At 36.4% G+C, this 17,920-nt stretch overlaps 1 pseudogene; it reads left to right on the top strand.

The window, feature by feature from the left end:
* The first annotated feature begins 3,348 nt into the window (after positions 1–3,348).
* Positions 3,349–16,460, top strand: LOC149148199 (putative phospholipid hydroperoxide glutathione peroxidase; annotated as a pseudogene).
* Positions 16,461–17,920: the final 1,460 nt, after the last annotated feature.

Raw genomic sequence — 17,920 nt, 5'->3', positions numbered from 1 at the left:
GCGTCTAGGGACCCAATTTCCTAGTTCTGTGTGAGCGAACCCGGGATTTAAGCCACTTTCAGGCCCAGATCCCAGGTCACTTCCTAGAATGGAATGCTAGCTTAAGATCAGTAAAAGAAAAATAAAACAATGATGCCAAAGCAATAACTTGAACAAGACCTTAACCATACCCCTACTAGCCATAACAGGCATTTCTTCAAACATATCATCAACATGTAACCTATAGGTGTAAACAACATAATTAAGTGTAGGGATATCATACTTATCTGAGAATCGCTATGAACCATTGTTCCCTCGTGTCATTTGCTGCATTATCATCTATTAGGCCATAGATACATTATCCATTCATTTACAAGTAAAAACATGTCGAGAGCCATACATAGATGATGTCATAAAATATACATATAACCAGCATAATAGGGACAAAAATATCATAAGCATATCAATCATAAAATCCACATATATATTAGTACATTTACACATGAAATTAATGAATGAAATAAACTAAACGAAGATGGGACTACCACGTTCCACCCGACCATAGATTGGCTAAGCCAAGTCTCTCTTCAGCTAATCACCCTCGTACCATATTCCAAGCATGAATGTGGGACTCATAGAACACACTAAAAAAACCAAATACACATGGATGTCATCTGAGTTCTCCACCTACACCGTGAGAAATTTGAGTGCCTCCTAGTCTCTCAGGCTTTAACGTAATCCATAGTACGATCCAAGGATCACTAGGCCCTACACTGAGACACACTCTCCATGCTTTACCGTACATCCCATCCTAAGACTACTAGGCCCAACGGAGAGAAATCCACTTCTTGGATTTACCGTATATCTTTCGATTCACCAGCAAGGATTCCTAGGCCCACCGAGGCACACAATCCCGGTTTTACCGCAACCCACAATCCGGTTCAGGGGTTACTAGGCTAGTGGGTTTACCGTGATCCACAGTCTGGTTCAGGGACCACTAGGCCATGTGTTTGTCAGTTCGGAGGTCCACCCCACCCAACTTCGAATCCATCTGGCCATCCCACATTAACCGAATATGAGAAACCCATATCATCAAAGCTATCAAGAAATGGAAAGGCTAGGCTGAAGAACACTATCACACCTAGAAAAACACATGCCATGATAGAAAAGAACCACATGCAATGTCATGCATGCCAAATCTAGCAAGGAAAATACACATACAAGTCGATACCTACAATGAAGCCTACTGTAGTTGCTTGATCTTTGCTTCATATTGCCTTCCTTGCCTTTCTTGCTATTATGCCAAAGTGATCCAAGAAAACTCCAAGTGTCCAAGAGTGAGAGAGAGAGAGAGAATAATGAGAGAGCTTCAAAATTCAACTCACTAAAGGTTACCAACTGATCCTTAGAAGCCTTTTTATGAATGAGGCCTATATTTTCTTCATTTTCCATTAGTTTCTTTCATTTTCCTCCTCACATGCAACTTGTGATTTTCCACATATTTTTTCTCATAATTTCCATTATTTTCATAAATAATTGTGCCAAAATGTCATTTTTCCTTTCCAAAGCCTTAGCCATTTCCTTTTCCAATTTCCTTAGCTATAAACAACCAAATGAACACCCCCTACGATGTCTTGTTCAACATTTAGCTTCGAATAAGTGTCCCATCAACCGTGGTTATTGTTTTTAACTTTTATTACATGGAATTTTCACTAGGGCTGTTACACAAATAGTAGTGCTCATTTTTATGATACATAGATTACACAAATTAACATGGATAAACATTCTTTGTTTTTGAAATTTTTGGTTATGCTATAATGTAAATCTAATTATGTAATATATGCTGAAATTGAAATTTTGGAAATGATGAAATTGTTATTTTAATGTACAAATATATTTAAGACCCTCAAATACCTATATCAAAATTATACTATGTAATGTTAACATCCGATATATATAATTCCACAGATTCAAAATGATTAATTCATATTTTAGGCCAAAAGTGTTGATTTCTCCCATTAGTTTAAGTAACTGAGAAAAAACTAATTCATCATGTGTTTAGATTACTACCTAAACAACCTTTTTTTTATCTCATCATAAATATTCATCTCATAATTCACTCCAAGATTCCCTTTCTCCCATTTAAAAATATGTTAATGGTAAGTAATAAATAAAAATGCCTCTTAAATAACTTTTTAATTTTTTGACTCTATTTTCTTTAATGGACATGAAGAAGTATTTACAAAATGTTGCCAATTATTTCATGCTCTTTAAATCAAAACATTACATTAGCATTGTGCTTATATCCAATTTCCTCAAACATCTCCACCTACAATGTATTATACTATCCTACATTAAACATTCTATTTAAAAAAATTATTAGTTATAAAACCAGTGTAGATCCATCTTAACTCTAGATACATTCCATTTTCAAAAATATATTAATTATAAAACCAGTGTAAATCCATCTTAGCTCTAGATTTAGCGGGCCTCAAGAGGGATCAAATCCCATGAAGTGTAATTTTTCTTGATGATTTTACAATCTAGAAAAAAATTTCACCTCCAAGAATTTGATCCTTATCAATACATACTAAGACAGTCAAAATAAATCTATATTAATTAAATTCCATTACATAAATCTAAGATTAAGATACATTTGAAACTAAAATGAATTTAACTTTTTTATAATAAAAACCCATACAATTTTTTTAATAATCACAATATCCAAAATTATACTTACAAATTTAAGAAATTACATCTAATATTTTAATAAATACCTTTAATTACAATATCCTAGTGAATACAATTTTCCAATTTGAAAATAGACATGGTATATAATTAATGACATAAAAACTCCATTTATATTTGCTCTTTGACTTTTCATATATGCCATTATAAAGAATGAATAATAGAAAAATGGATATTTCTTTCATTCACCTTGTTAGGATATATAACTAATTCACACGGTTATAATTATTATAATGAAAATCTAAAAAAGTTGCAAGGTATTATAATTTTTATTAGGAAGTAGAAATTTGAATTTAGTTGAAAAAATAACACTTAACTATCACATTAGATATTTTGAATAGTTTGAATTGATTTTTATATAAGAATTAGGAAGCATATAAAAATAAATATGATAATGGAATTTAATTTTTTATTAGTTCTGGCCAAAGAAACACTTTATCATTATTAATTTAGCTTTGACATATGCAAGATATACCATAATTTTTGGAGACACTTCATCATTATTAATTTAGGTTTGACCTATGCCATTCATTTTTGCGCTTTTGTTCTTGAATTAAACCAAGAGTACCCACTCAGGATTTTGATATTTTTCAGGTTCGGTTATCTGCAAATTTGACACCCATGACTGGGAGCGCATCAAAACAGTCTTCATATGTTTATGATTTCACAGTCAAGGTAATTTCTATCTTCATATTAATTTATTTCTTTAAACTGTTTTCTCTAATAATATTATCTGTAAACCCATTTACATATGAAATCCTGAATTAATACTGTTAAGTTGTATGCAGGGCATGCAGGATAATGATGTGGATCTCAGCGTCTAAAAGGGAAAGGTTTTACTCATTGTCAACGTTGCCTCTCAATGGTAAATTTTCACAATTCTGCTTCACTGTCGATAGAATTTATGCGATGACATGTTTTAAAAATAATGTATTGGAAGAAGAAAAAATGATCTTCTGTGCTTCATGGTTTATGGATTGCTATTTGTTTTGTTAGTAAAACTATACCCATCTTTAAATTTCATTGATTCGAGCGCCTCTATTATTATTCAAGGTCAGACTGCTATAACATTTGAGATCCAATTTTTATTTCAGTTGCTCTCTTTACAAGAGGTTCCCCTGAGTAGCATCTTGTCTCAGGGTTTGTCTACACGGAGTCAGATATTTTGTGTGGCCCCAGTTTGAGCATTGGATCCCTTGTAGTGACTTCTGTTTTTGGTTGAGAGTGCCTTCATCTTAGTGAGTTCTTTTTGATTGAGAGTGGCTTCATCTTGGTTTATGTAGCCTACATAGCCTACATTTTAAGTCTTTTCTTGGCTGATCCAATTATTTTTATATAATGCACTTTGTTACTGTTTTTTTCACCCCATAAGCATTTATGAGAGAAGTACCCAGTGACAAAGTCCATAATTGAGATTGTGTTATTAATCATGAAGCCATGAAATTAAGGTTTTAACCATAGACAAGATTGCTTATCAATCATGAAGCCATGAAATTGGCGTTTTAACAATAGACATGCCCACATTTATATTGGGTTACATTAGACCAAATTCCTTTGATTGGGAAGTTAATTTTACCAAATAGTTTAGGTTGTATGAGAAGTTTTCTTACAAAGACTTTGATGTAAACAATTGATAAAATTGGAAATGTTTGTATTAATGAAAATAAAACCCACTCGTCAACTCTACGAAAGAGAGTCTGAACTAGGAGAGTCTTGCTCCACAGAACACTCTACATTGTTCATCAACATTACACATTAAATAGAATACATGGTTTTATGAAAGTTAGAACAGTGTTGGATCAGGTGCACAACAAAATTAAATAAACACAGAATTAACACAGCAGAACAATCAAGCACATAGAAGACAATTTTTAACGTGGTTCACCCAATCAATCTGGGCTACGTCCACCAAACATAGGCATGAGGAATTTATTATTCAAATTAGGAGATTACATCATGAAAGCCTCACAAAACTCTCACACTCTCTTGCAAACCATCTGAATGGTTGCCTGTTATATAGCCTAGAGAATCTAACAGCCTCATAACTCCCTCACATCAAATATAGGAGGCATTAACTCCCTCCCAACAACCTGGAGCTAATCTAGGAACTGAATCCCTATTGTTGTCATCAGCTGAGATTTTTCCTATTTCATCCCAAACAGAAAATCTCAACAATCTCCACCTTGACAACAATTCGCCTGATGCCCTGTTATTATTATTTTATCTTTTCTGCAAGCCAAGAGAAGCTAAACACCAGCGTAGCTTCTCCAACAAAACTGGTTTCGTGAACATGTATGCACAGTTCTCCTTTGTATGCACCTTTTCAAGAGAAACTCCCCTTTCAGTGATAACCTGTCTTACAAAATGATATTTGATTGGAATATGCTTTGACTTACTATGATAGGCCGGATTCTTAGCCAAATGTATTGCACTTTGACTGTCACAAAGTAACCTGATGTTGTCCTGTCACCTACCAAACTCACCAAGCAAACCTTTCAACCAAACTGCCTCTTTGCAAGCATGAGAAGCAGCAATGTATTCTGCTTCAGTAGTGGATAAAGCAACAATGTTCTGTAGCTTTGACATCCAGCTTATAGCTCCACCTGCAAGAGTAAAGACGTACCCTGAAGTTTATCTTCTCTTATCCAAATCACATGCAAAATCGGAATCAACATATCCGCAAACAAATTCACTACTCTTATTGTAAGAAATACAATAACTACTTGTGCCTCTCAAATACCGAAGCACCCATTTCACTGCTGACCAGTGCTCTTTACCCGGATTTGCCATGTACCTGCTGACAACCCCAACTGCATGAGAAATATCTGGTCGCGTACACACGATCGCATACATCAAACATCCTACTACATTGGCATAAGGAATTCGAGACATATAATCCTTTTCTTCATCTGTATTAGGACATAAACTCGAAGAAAGCTTAAAATGGGAAGCTAAAGGGACAGACACAGGCTTCACATTGTTCATACCAAACCTCAAAAGTATTTTCTCAACATACTTCTGTTGTGATAGCCACAACTTACCATTACTCCTGTCTCTGAAAATCTCCATGCCCAAAATCTGTCTTGCGGCTCCTAGATCTTTCATATCAAACGTCCTTGCCATCTGAGTCTTCAACCTGTTGATTTCTTCAATGCTTTTGCTTGCTAAAAGCATATCATCAACATATAACACTAAGATAATGAACATGCCATTATTTAACTGCTTAAAATACACACAATGATCATATTCACTTCTTACATATTTCTGACTCAACAGGAAAGAATCAAACTTCTTATACCACTGCCGAGGCGACTGCTTCAGGCCATATAATGACTTCTTGAGCCTGCAGACAAATTTCGTATTGCGATGCTGAACAAACCCTTCCGGTTGTTCCATATATATTTCCTCATCTAAATCACCATGTAGAAATGCAGTCTTAACATCTAACTGCTGCAACTCCAAATCAAACAAAGCCACTAATGATAACACAATTCTAATTGAAACAATTTTAACCACTGGTGAAAATATCTCATGAAAGTCTATGCCAGCTTTCTGAGAAAACCCTTTTGCAACCAGTCTCGCTTTGTACCTGTCTTCCGTATCATTCACACCCTGTTTCAGCTTGAAGACCCACTTGCATCCCACAGTTTTCTTGCCTTTGGGAAGTTCAACCAGATCCCACGTACCATTCTTACCTAAGGCCATCATTTCTTCCTTCATGGCTGCTTTCCATTTGTCACTATTTGAACCTTCTACAGCTTCCTGATAACACAAAGGTTCATCATCATTAGCGATCAAAGCAACTGAAGTAACACGATCATCATACCTTCTCGGAAGGCGTTTGATCCTTGTAGACCTCCTTAAGAATGTTTCTGGTGCTTCCACAATTGGCTGTCTATCAACTGTAGGAATTTCTTCATGATCGCCATCTGAGACCTGTTCATGTCCTCCATCTGAACCCTGTTCATAATCTGATTCTGAAACCTGTTCATTACTAGAATCTGAACTATGGTCGTTATGACTATCATTAGAAATGCTGTCAAACTGAATATGCTGGAAATCAGATACATCATCCTGTTTCAATCTTCTATCTACATCTAACTGTACAAGAGAGGATTCATTAAACCTTACATCTCTGTTGATGATGATTTTGCGGGTAGTAGGATCCCACAATCTAAATCCCTTTGTTCCATCACCATACCCAACAAAGATATACCTTTTAGACTTTGGATCTAATTTAGTTCACTGATGTTTAGGCACTAGAGCATATGCATCACAACCAAACACTCTGAGTTTAGAATAGTCACAAGGGTGTCCTGTCCATACCTCTTGCGGAACCTTGCAGTCTATTGCCGTTGATGGAGATCGGTTTATCACATAACAAGAGGTTGCCACTGCTTCCGTCCACAACTCCTTTGGCAACCCGACGTTACTCAGCATACACCTTGCTCTCTCTAGAAGAGTCCTGTTCATGCGTTCAACAACTCCATTCTGCTGAGGAGTATAAACCGTGGTCTTATGTCTTTCGATCCCTGCATCCTTGCAATAGCTGTCAAACTCCTTGGAGGAAAACTCACCACCATTGTCAGTTCTTAAACATTTTATTGTTCTACCAGTGTTGTTTTCTACCAATGCTCTAAATTGCTTGAAAACTGTAAAAACATCAGACTTCTTTTTCAACATGTAGACCCAAACTTTCCGAGAGAAGTCATCAATGAATGATACAAAATAAGACGAACCACCATATGACGCTGTAGGGGCTGGACCCCAAACATCTGAATGGATATAATCAAGTATGCCTTTACTAGTATGTTTGCCTGTTTTAAACTTTTGTTTATTTTGTTTACCAAACAGACAATGTTTACAGAAATCCAATTTTCCAGATCTTAGATTAGGAAGTAACTTTCGGTCAGCCAAAATTTTCAATCCTCTTTCACTCATATGCCCCAATCTTTGATGCCATAAGCGAATGGAACTACTGTCATGTTCAGACACAGACACATGATCTAACCCAGTTCTACCTTCTAACTGAAATAGATTTCCTACTTTCTTAGCTTTCATCACTAGTAAGATACCTTTATAGATTTTCATAACTCCACCTTGAATTACAGTTTTATATCCATTTGAATCAAGTGCTCCTAATGAAATCAAAATTTTCCTTAAATCTGGTACATGCCTCACATCAGTTAATATTTTGGTTGTCCCATCAAACATTTGCAGTTGTATGCTCCCAATTCCCACAATATTACATGTTACATCATTACCCATGTACACAACACCATCATCAATTGATTTATATGTTTTAAACCAATCTTTATGAATACACATGTGGTTAGATGCCCCGGAATCTAACAACCAATGTTGATCATGTTTTGAAATATTAACTGACAATACTTCATCACTCATACCTGAACCAGATACTGAACCTGTATCTGTGGTGTTGGCTTCCTTCTTTTCTGTCGAAGAGCCTTCTTTAGCAGCCTGCTTTCGCTTCCAGCAATCCTTTTTCAGATGTCCAGCCTTGCCACAATGCCAGCACTTCATCTTTGGCTTCTTTCCTTTGGACTTTGAGTGAGAGTCGCTATGCTTTCCCCCGGAGTGTCTCTCTCGTGAGCGACCTCTGGCCATCATTACCTCTAATGTAGAGGTGTCTGCATTCGACCTCTTCCTCGTCTCCTCAGCCAACAAGGCTCCAACAACATCATCAAACTCAAGAATTTCTGATGTACTAAAACTTATGGAAGTAACAAAGTGATCCCAGGATTCGGGCAATGAACATAATAAAGTTATCGCCTTATCCTCTGAATCAAATTTCACATCTAGACTGTTTAATTGCACCAACAAGGTATTAAAAACATTCATGTGATCAGCAATTGAGGTACCTTCTTTCATCCGCAAACTGTAAAGCTGCCGTTTCAGGAGAATTCGATTTGTCAAAGATTTCGTCATATAGAGCTTCTCAAACTTCGACCACAAGCCTGCGGCAGTTTTCTCTGACACAATGTTGAACAGAACATCGTCCGCCAGACATAACCGAATTGCGCTCAGAGCTCTATCGTCCATCTCATCCCAATCATCCTCCGTCATGGAAGGAGGCCTTTTGTTTTTCCCCAACAGTGCTTTCGCCACACCTTGTTGAACCAGTAGATCGTGCATCTTCACCTTCTAGATCTCAAAATTATTCTTGCCATTAAATTTCTCAATTTCAAACCGGGCACTTTGAGTTTTCGCCATTTGTATCAACAAACACAATAATCTCCAATATCCAACTTTAAATACCAGCAATAGAAAAAACTGCCTATGCCTTTCTGCCTTTGCCTTTAAAACAAAAACTGCCCTTTGCACTTATATTAAAAAATGTGATATCCATCCCTAAAAAAAAAACTCAATATCCCAGCACATAAATATGCCCACACCAGATATATCACCCAAAAAACACCAGCTGTATATTTCATCTGTTAAGTCTTTAATTTCCTGGCCTGTTTTGAGCGTTACTACTCCAAGCATACACAGCGCATAAATTTAAAAAACACAGCGCATATATAAAAGTTTTAACATATAACTTTTATATGTTATAAAAGTTTTAACATATAACATATATATGTTGTTTATAACATATATATCCATGCCATTGTCCAATATATATAGACGCTGGTTTAAAACACATCAAATCCACATAATTCACGCGGGTTCCAATATAGATACGCTGTTGGAAATATAATTCAGGCTGTTTTGGATTATATATATACATGCTGTTTTTTATTGTTTCCACGCTGTTTGCCAAAACATCATATCTATGCGGTTTTTGATATATATATTAACGCAGGTGCAAATAATCACATATATGCACGCTGAAATATAACCACGCCTTTTTGTTTGAATGTAGCACCGTTTTATATTACATATTCGTGCTGATATAAAAAACCATACCGTTTTCAAATATGTATCAAACCACGCCGTCTTTTAAATAAATCCACGCAGGTTTTAAATAAATCCACGTTTTGACTGCGCATACCTTTATTCAGCGCACAATTTGCAGGTTATTTCAAATGGAACGCAGGGTATATCAAAACCTTTTCAATATCCATCGCTGTTTGAACAGCTCCACAGCGATCACCTCCAGGCAGCGCCTCGATCATCGATCAACGCACCAGGTAATACCGCACAGCTCCCTCACTGCTCCAGCATAGCCAACGCTCCACCTGAAAACCAACTCCGTGCTTCAGCAATGCCGCTCCTCCAACTTGCTCTGATACCAATTGTTGGATCAGGTGCACAGCAAAATTAAATAAACACAGAATTAACACAGCAGAACAATCAAGCACATAGAAGACAATTTTTAACGTGGTTCACCCAACCAATCTGGGCTACGTCCACCAAACATAGGCATCAGGAATTTATTATTCAAATTAGGAGATTACATCATGAAAGCCTCACAAAACTCTCACACTCTCTTGCAAACCATCCGAATGGTTGCCTGTTATATAGCCTAGAGAATCTAACAGCCTCATAACTCCCTCACATCAAATATAGGAGGCATTAACTCCCTCCCAACAACCTGGAGCTAATCTAGGAACTGAATCCCTATATTTGTCATCAGCTGAGATTTTTCCTATTTCATCCCAAACAGAAAATCTCAACAAACAGAATCCTAAGAAATAGAAACTAATTCCTATCTTGAGACTACGTGAACCAACTCTACCTATTCTAGGATATTCTCCATTATCTTCAACACTCCCCCTTAATGGAGAATGGGTTCACATATATGCCTAACATCTTCCTAAACATTTGAAATTTTACTTTTCCAAGGGGCTTAGTGAAAATGTTCGCAACATTATCACATGTATTACAATATTCAAGATGAATTTCTTTATATTGCACTTTCTCCCTAACAAAATGGAATTGAGTATGAATATGTTTAGTGTTTTTATGAAACACTGGATTGTTGGCCAGCTTGATTGAACTTTGATTGTTGCATCTGATTGTTGTTGCCACTGTCTGCTCTTCCCCAACATCCTGGAGAAGTCTCCGCAACCAAACTGCCTCGCACATTTCTGCACACATGGCTTGATACTCCGCGTCTGCTGAGGACAAGGAGACTGTGTTCTATTTCTTGGTGCTCCAAGTGATCACCCCGGATCCAAGACTGAATGCATACCCTATTATAGATATGCGATCATCTACATCTCCTGCCCAATCTGAATCTGCAAGTCCTGCCAATTCAACATCAGAAGAGTCAGTGTAAATAATTCCATAATCTACAGTACCTTGTAGATACCTCAAAACATTCTTCACTGCATTCCAATGGCTTTCAAGTGGCTTAGACATAAATTGGCTTAACATGCTGACTGCATAAGCCAAATCAGGTCTAGTGGTGGTTAGGTAGATCAGACTCCCAACCAGCTATCTGTAAAGTCTTGCATCCGCTGCTTTTGAGCCATCCTCACACTGCAATTTCATGTTCTGTTGCGATGGTACCGGTGCAGACTTGCACTGATCCATTCTAAACTTCATTAACATGCCTTTGACATACTTTTCTTGAGATAGAAATGTTTGACCTGAATCTCTCCAGATTTTGAGACCTAAACAGTATCTAAGTTCATCGAGATGCTTCATCTCAAACATATGTGACATCTGCTGCTTGATTTCATCAATTGGATATATAGCATCACCTGTAATTATCAAATCATCTACATATAATGAAATCAACACTACACACCCTTGTTCATCTTTCATGGTGTAAAGATTAGGGTCATTCTTACTTCTATGATAGCCAGCTTGTAGAAAAAATGAATCAATTTTCTCATACCATGACTTGGGAGCTGGTTTTAGTCCATAGAGTGCTTTCTTCAACCTACAGACTAAATGTTCTTTTCCCTTCTATACAAACCCTTCTTGTTTCTCTAAATAAACCTCTTCTTTCAGTTCCCCGTTCAGAAATGCAGACTTTACATCTAGTTGGTGCATCATCCAATGTTTCTAGTAGCTAAAGCAATTAACATTCTGATGGTGTTCAATTTAGCTACAAGGGCGAAGGTTTCTTCATAATATATCCCTTTTTTTTTGTGTATACCCCTTTGCAACCAACCTAGCTTTCAGTCTTTTTATAGTTCAATCTGCATTGATTTTCGGTTGCAACCTATGACTTGTTTTCCTCTAGGGAGTTCTACCAATTCCCAAGTGTTGTTTCTGATTATTGAATCATATTCCTGTTCCATGGCTATTTTCCATTCATTACTTTCATTTGCTTCTATATAACTAGATGGTTCAACAACATTCATCATACTAGTTAGAAATGCATTTTCCCTATATCTTGCTGGCATTTGAGCTTTCCTACCTGATCTCCTGAGTGGTGGGGTGGTGGTTTCAAACCTTATTTCTTCTTGCTGCTGCTGCTATTGTTGTTGTTGTTGTTACTGTTGTTGCTGTTGCTCATGCTCTGCCTTTGTTTGTTGCTGATCCTGATTGTTCTCTGCATCCTCTTCTTCAAAGTACGGAATGTCCCATCCATCATAGTGCTCATTAGTTTATTTACTATCCTGCTCATGGAATTTAACATCTCTACTAACAAAGATCTTGTGAGTAGAGGGATTAAATAATATGTATGCTTTATATGACGAACAATACCCTATAAAAGTGCATCTGATGGCTTTTGAGTCTAATTACTTTCTATCTTCCTTGGGTATGTGGGCAAATGATTTACATCCAAATATTCTTAAGTGTTTTATTGCAGGCTTATATCCATACAAATCTTCAAAAGGAGTTTTAAACTCAAGACTTCTTGTAGGACTCTTATTTTTTAAATAAACCACAGTACTCACTGCTTCAGCCCAAAAACCATTTGAAAGATTCTTACCTTTCAACATACTTCTCGCACATTCCACCAGAGTTCTGTTCTTCCTTTTTTTTACTCCATTCTGTTGTGGAGTATGGGGTGTTGTAAACTGCTGCAAAATTCCATCATCTTTACAATATCTGATCAGCTCATCTTTCCTATATTCTCCCCCTTGATCAGAACGGAGAATTTTTATCTGTTTCCATGTTTGTCTTTCAATCATATTTTTAAACTGCTTAAAGTATTTGAATGTATGACTCTTCTTACTTAATAAATACACCCAAGAAAACTCCGTCCATTTATCAATAAACAATAGAAAATACATTGCACCTCCTAATGATTTTTTCTGCATGGGACCACAAAGGTCTGTGTGCACTAACTCCAGTATATCCCTCTGTTTCTTTTCTACTCTAGCAAGGAATTCTTCTCTATGCATTTTTCTTAAATTACAAGCATCGCAATCATTATGTACTTGCTTTAGCATAGGAAGATCTCTTACCATTTCTTTCCTCTGTAGTAACAGCAAATCATTGTAATTGATGTGGCCGAATCTTTGGTGCCAAAGCTCTTCTGTACTCAGGCTCATTGTTGTCAATGCTCAAACCAGTGCAGGTCTCACATCCAACTTGTACAGTCCTCCTGTCCGGATTCCTGTAGCAATTGTCTTCATTCCATCTAGAAAATCCTTAATGTAACAGTTAGATTTTAAAAATTCAACTTTCAAATCTTGATCTGTAATCATTGATACAGAAATCAAGTTCTTTGTTATTCTAGGCACACACATTAGATTGTAAATTTGTTTAATATTACCATCAGGTAGAATGACAGAAACTTTCCCACATCCTTTGATTTGATGACTTCTGTCATCTCCTAGGTAAATCTGTGCGCCTTCATTGATCTCTTTAAAATCCTCCAGCCAGTGCTTGTTCCCTGTCATGTGTGTTGACGCTCCTGAATCTACATACCAGATGTCTGCATCAACATTTTCATCACGATTTTCCATGAACAACCTCAAATTCTGCACCTGATCACCATTCGCGAGATGACCTGCATGTCTCTTTGGCTTCTGCTATTCTTCATGATACTTCTTTTTCCTACATTCCCTGGCAATATGACCCAATTTTCTGCAATAAAAACATTTAGTTTCAGAGTAGTTTTTATTTGGATGCATACGTTGGGTTAGAATTGGCCGTTTATGTGAACTTGCTCTGTTTTGCTGTTGTGGACCTCCTTTCCCTTTGTAGAAGTTCTTCCTCGCCACCAATGCAAGATCAGAACTCTGGGGCTTCGGAGTTGATCTCCTCTCTTCTTCCTGCATCAGTATACCTGTCAACTCTTCGAAATGCGGGATCTTTTCTATGGCATTAATCCCAGTGATGAACATATGATAATCATCAGTGACACCATTCATTGTAATGGTTACAAGATCTGTATCGTCCATTGTATGACCAATAGCTGATAATTTAGTTTTCAGATCCTTGATCCTTGCTACAAATGAAGCTAGCGTTTCATTCTCCTCCATTTTCATGGACATAATCTTACTCTTGAGGAACAAAAGACAATTTGAATTTCTGATCTCGTACAATTCCTTCAGAATTCCCCAGATCTCGTTAGCTGACTTACCTTCTCTGATGTGCGATATAATACAGTCTTTCACTGACATCTTTAACATTGTCCTTGCTCTGCTTTCTCGTTTCTCCCAATTTGGCATTGTTGTTGATCCAGCCGTGGGCCTCGGCTCATCCCCATTCACAAACGTCCAGGCACTCTGCGCTTCTAGTAGAGTCTACATCTTAAACTTCCAATTTGCATAATTGGAACCATCGAGCTTGTTATGCTCGTTCATGCATGCTTAAAAAATATTGTTATTCATCTGGGCAATTTAGAAAAAAAAATTTCGACAGGTAAAAGATGTTAAGTTTACCCCAGCTCTATGACAGAGACAGATCACTGTTCTTTGATCTTGCAACACACGTGCAGATCTTCGTGGCTTCCTTCTTAGCCTCCAGAAAACCACCTGTTGTCAGCTAAAGCCTTGTTCTTGGCTTCCCCACTCAGCTTCTCTGACAACTACAACCTTGTTTTTGGCTCCCTTTGCAATTTATTTGATTTACACGATCGTCGCAAATATTTTCCCAATATCCAAGACCATCGCAGATATACATCAATTTTCTGAGACTAGTCGCAGATATACGCCCAATATTTGAGACTGTCGTAGAAATACACCAATTTTTTGAGACCATCGTCGCAGCTGTACACTGGAAAAATACAACGACTGAAAAATAAAAATTATGAGAAGTGTAGTAGTGCTATCGTCACAGCTATCCACTCAAAACCTACGACGATTTCAGTTCAAAGAACCACCCACCAGCCAGCGTACAGGTTCCTCAGCCCTGACGCTCTGATACCATGATAAAAATGGCAATGTTTGTATTAATGAAAATAAAACCCACTGGTCAGCTCTACGAAAGAGAGTCTGAACCAGGAGAGTCTGGCTCTGCAGAACGCTCTACATTGTTCATCAACATTACACATTAAATAGAATACATGGTTTTAGGGAAGTTAGAACAACATCCTAAGAAATATAAACTAATTCCTATCCTAAGGCTACGTGAACCAACTCTACCTATTCTAGGATATTCTCCATTATCTTCAACAAAAATAGCATGAAAACAAGAAAAAATAAATGAATAAAAATAACTTTTTTAATTTATCTCTCTATGATTTTATTTAACTTTTGAGCGTGAGGCGTACCCAAGTTGCATGAAAAAAACGTGATTGCAATTACGTTTTTTCATGTATTTCACATTTTTTGTGTAGTAGGGTCTATCGAAAGTATGCAACATGGCTACTATTTGGATGGAAAATTAAATTCTGCATTCAATCACTGCTCTTGCTCGAAATTTGAATAAAATCATAAAAAGATAAGTTCGAAATACGAGTTGAAATTTTAGGGTTTTTTTTTTTTTTCCCTTCAAAAAAATTTAATCTTATTTTATTATTTTCACTATTATTTTATAATATTCCTTAAGAGGTCAATTTTAAACCTCAAAATTTCTCTAATGAATGTCTTTTAAATTGAAGACATATTTAAAAGTTCAATAATATCTACTTAGCTAGAGAGTCAACATGATGTTGAGTGGTTCAATAATTACCAACAATTTTCATTAAACCACTTTTCATAACTTTATTTTGTTTTCAAACTCCTGAAACTTTTCTGACAACGTAATGAGCCTGGTGAACTATTTGCAGGGTTATAAATAGTGACCTTCCCTTGCGATCAAATTGGTGGACAAGAACTAGGTGATAATGCGCAGATTGCAGAAATGGCTTGCACTCACTTTAAAGCAGAGTTTCCCATATTTGACAAGGTCTTCATATTTTGTTTTTTATATCTCCTCTTATTTATTTTCTTGTTATGAAAGATGATTCATTTAAAATAACTAGTCGATGTAGTTGTTTTTTTTTGTATCTTTGGGGTTAAGTGATAGCTCTATGATGTAGGCTGAAGTTAATGGTAGTGATGCAACTCCTCTCTACAAGTTCTTGAAGTCGAGCAAAGGTGGGCTTTTTGGCGATGGAATAAAGTGGAACCTCACAAAATTTCTGGTGGACAAAAATGGAAATGCTGTAGAACAATATGCAGCGACTACGTTTCCATTGAGTATTGAGGTTTCAGGAAAACCCTTTTTGTTAGGTCCATATATCATCTATGCAGATATCCTTACTATGACTAATTCACTATTCAATCACTTCAGATAAACTTCTTCGATATTGAAACAATTTTTGGTTAAGAAATTCAAGAGTATATAATGGATGCAAAGTTGAAAATAGTTCTTAATATTGTTTATTCATTTTCTTGCAAAAAGATGTCAAAAAATTGTTAGGCACTATTTGATTCTTGAAAGCAACAACATACTCTACCTTTTATGGTGGGTAAGACAAAATAATAAGCAACATTGTTATAATTGTTGCATAATATTGAAGAAGACATTGTTATCAGCGTGACAGTTCGTTGAACTACATATTATTATTACATACCTACAATGTGTTGTGTTCTTAGTCCCTACCTCGTCAGGGACTATCACAGTCAAAATGCGTTGACTCTACATTATTTCACTATTTTTTTACAATTCTAACAAAAGTTTCATGAAAAATGTTGAATATTTTTATTTTCTGTAAATGCAAAATTTATTTTCTTGAAAATATTATTTCTAATTTTCGATTGGCTTAGAGAGCTATGATGGGACATAATTACCATGGTGGAGGGCATTTTATTTTTGGTATTTGTCAGTGTGAGACAATTCATTTAAAAATAGAAAAAAACTATTTTTCTGAGCGACCAATCCGTCGGTGAGTGCTCTGACACTGACATCAATGTTGTAGGTCCCTTACGTTGTCACCTATCATACCATCTTATATTTATTTCAAATGGTCCTATTCTTCATCCCTGATGCAGAGAAGGACAGGTGCATTCTTGGTTGACTAAAGGAAGAGTCGAAAATCTGGAGCCGAAATTCAAAAGGGAGAGCCGAAATCCCAAAGTCGAAATTCAGAGGCCAAAAGCCAAGAGGAAGTGCCGCAATTCGAAGACTGAAATTAGAAAGGGAGGCTAACTACCAGGACCCAATATCATAACATTATAGCAGAGGGCACATCGGAACCCGAATCTCAGAGGGTCGATGAGATGGAGAATTTTAGGGGCTAATATTCGTAGGTGTGCTAATTTTCCAGGATTTTTCCACAAAAACGATTCGCTAATTTCCATTTTATATAAAAGTGATTCACCCAAATTTTACAATATAAAATTATTTTACCATAAAAATTTCCAAAATTATATAAAAATTATATACACATTATATATAAAACCATTATAAATTTGAATAATTTTACAAATATCAATAAACATTTTATAATTTGCATATTAGGGACTAATGAGATTTGCCATTGTTTTTAAACTTCAATATAATTTTCCATACTTAACTTTTTCCTTGGCCAACTAAATCATTTCATAGCTTTAGGGATTGGAGCCTCGTAACTCTTTAAAAATTGGAATTCTGTTATAAGCGTCAAAGTGCAAGGAAAAAAAATACAAAGGAAATCATTGAAAACACAAGGACCCATGGGCCCCTTTTTCCCTCCTGCGAAGAAGACACATGCCAGCTAGTGATTGGCCCCAAGAAGCAAACATGGCTGATGACGCTAGTCTGATGTAGCCATACATTGGACATGTGGCATTCAATTTTTGCATTTTTGAGGGCCTAATGGGGTAAATATAGGTGACACGTGTCACCACTAGGGAGGCGCCACGTGGAGATGATGGCCTTTGCATGACATCATTTCAGAGGTCGATTTTTC

Source organism: Pinus tabuliformis, chromosome 9 (genome assembly GCF_031772625.1).
Source record: "Pinus tabuliformis cultivar Carrire ecotype Pingquan chromosome 9, CPIR1, whole genome shotgun sequence".
Classification (NCBI taxonomy): domain Eukaryota; kingdom Viridiplantae; phylum Streptophyta; class Pinopsida; order Pinales; family Pinaceae; genus Pinus; species Pinus tabuliformis.
Note: the sequence above shows the minus strand (reverse complement) of the source record. Positions and strands in the feature narration are given on the sequence as shown.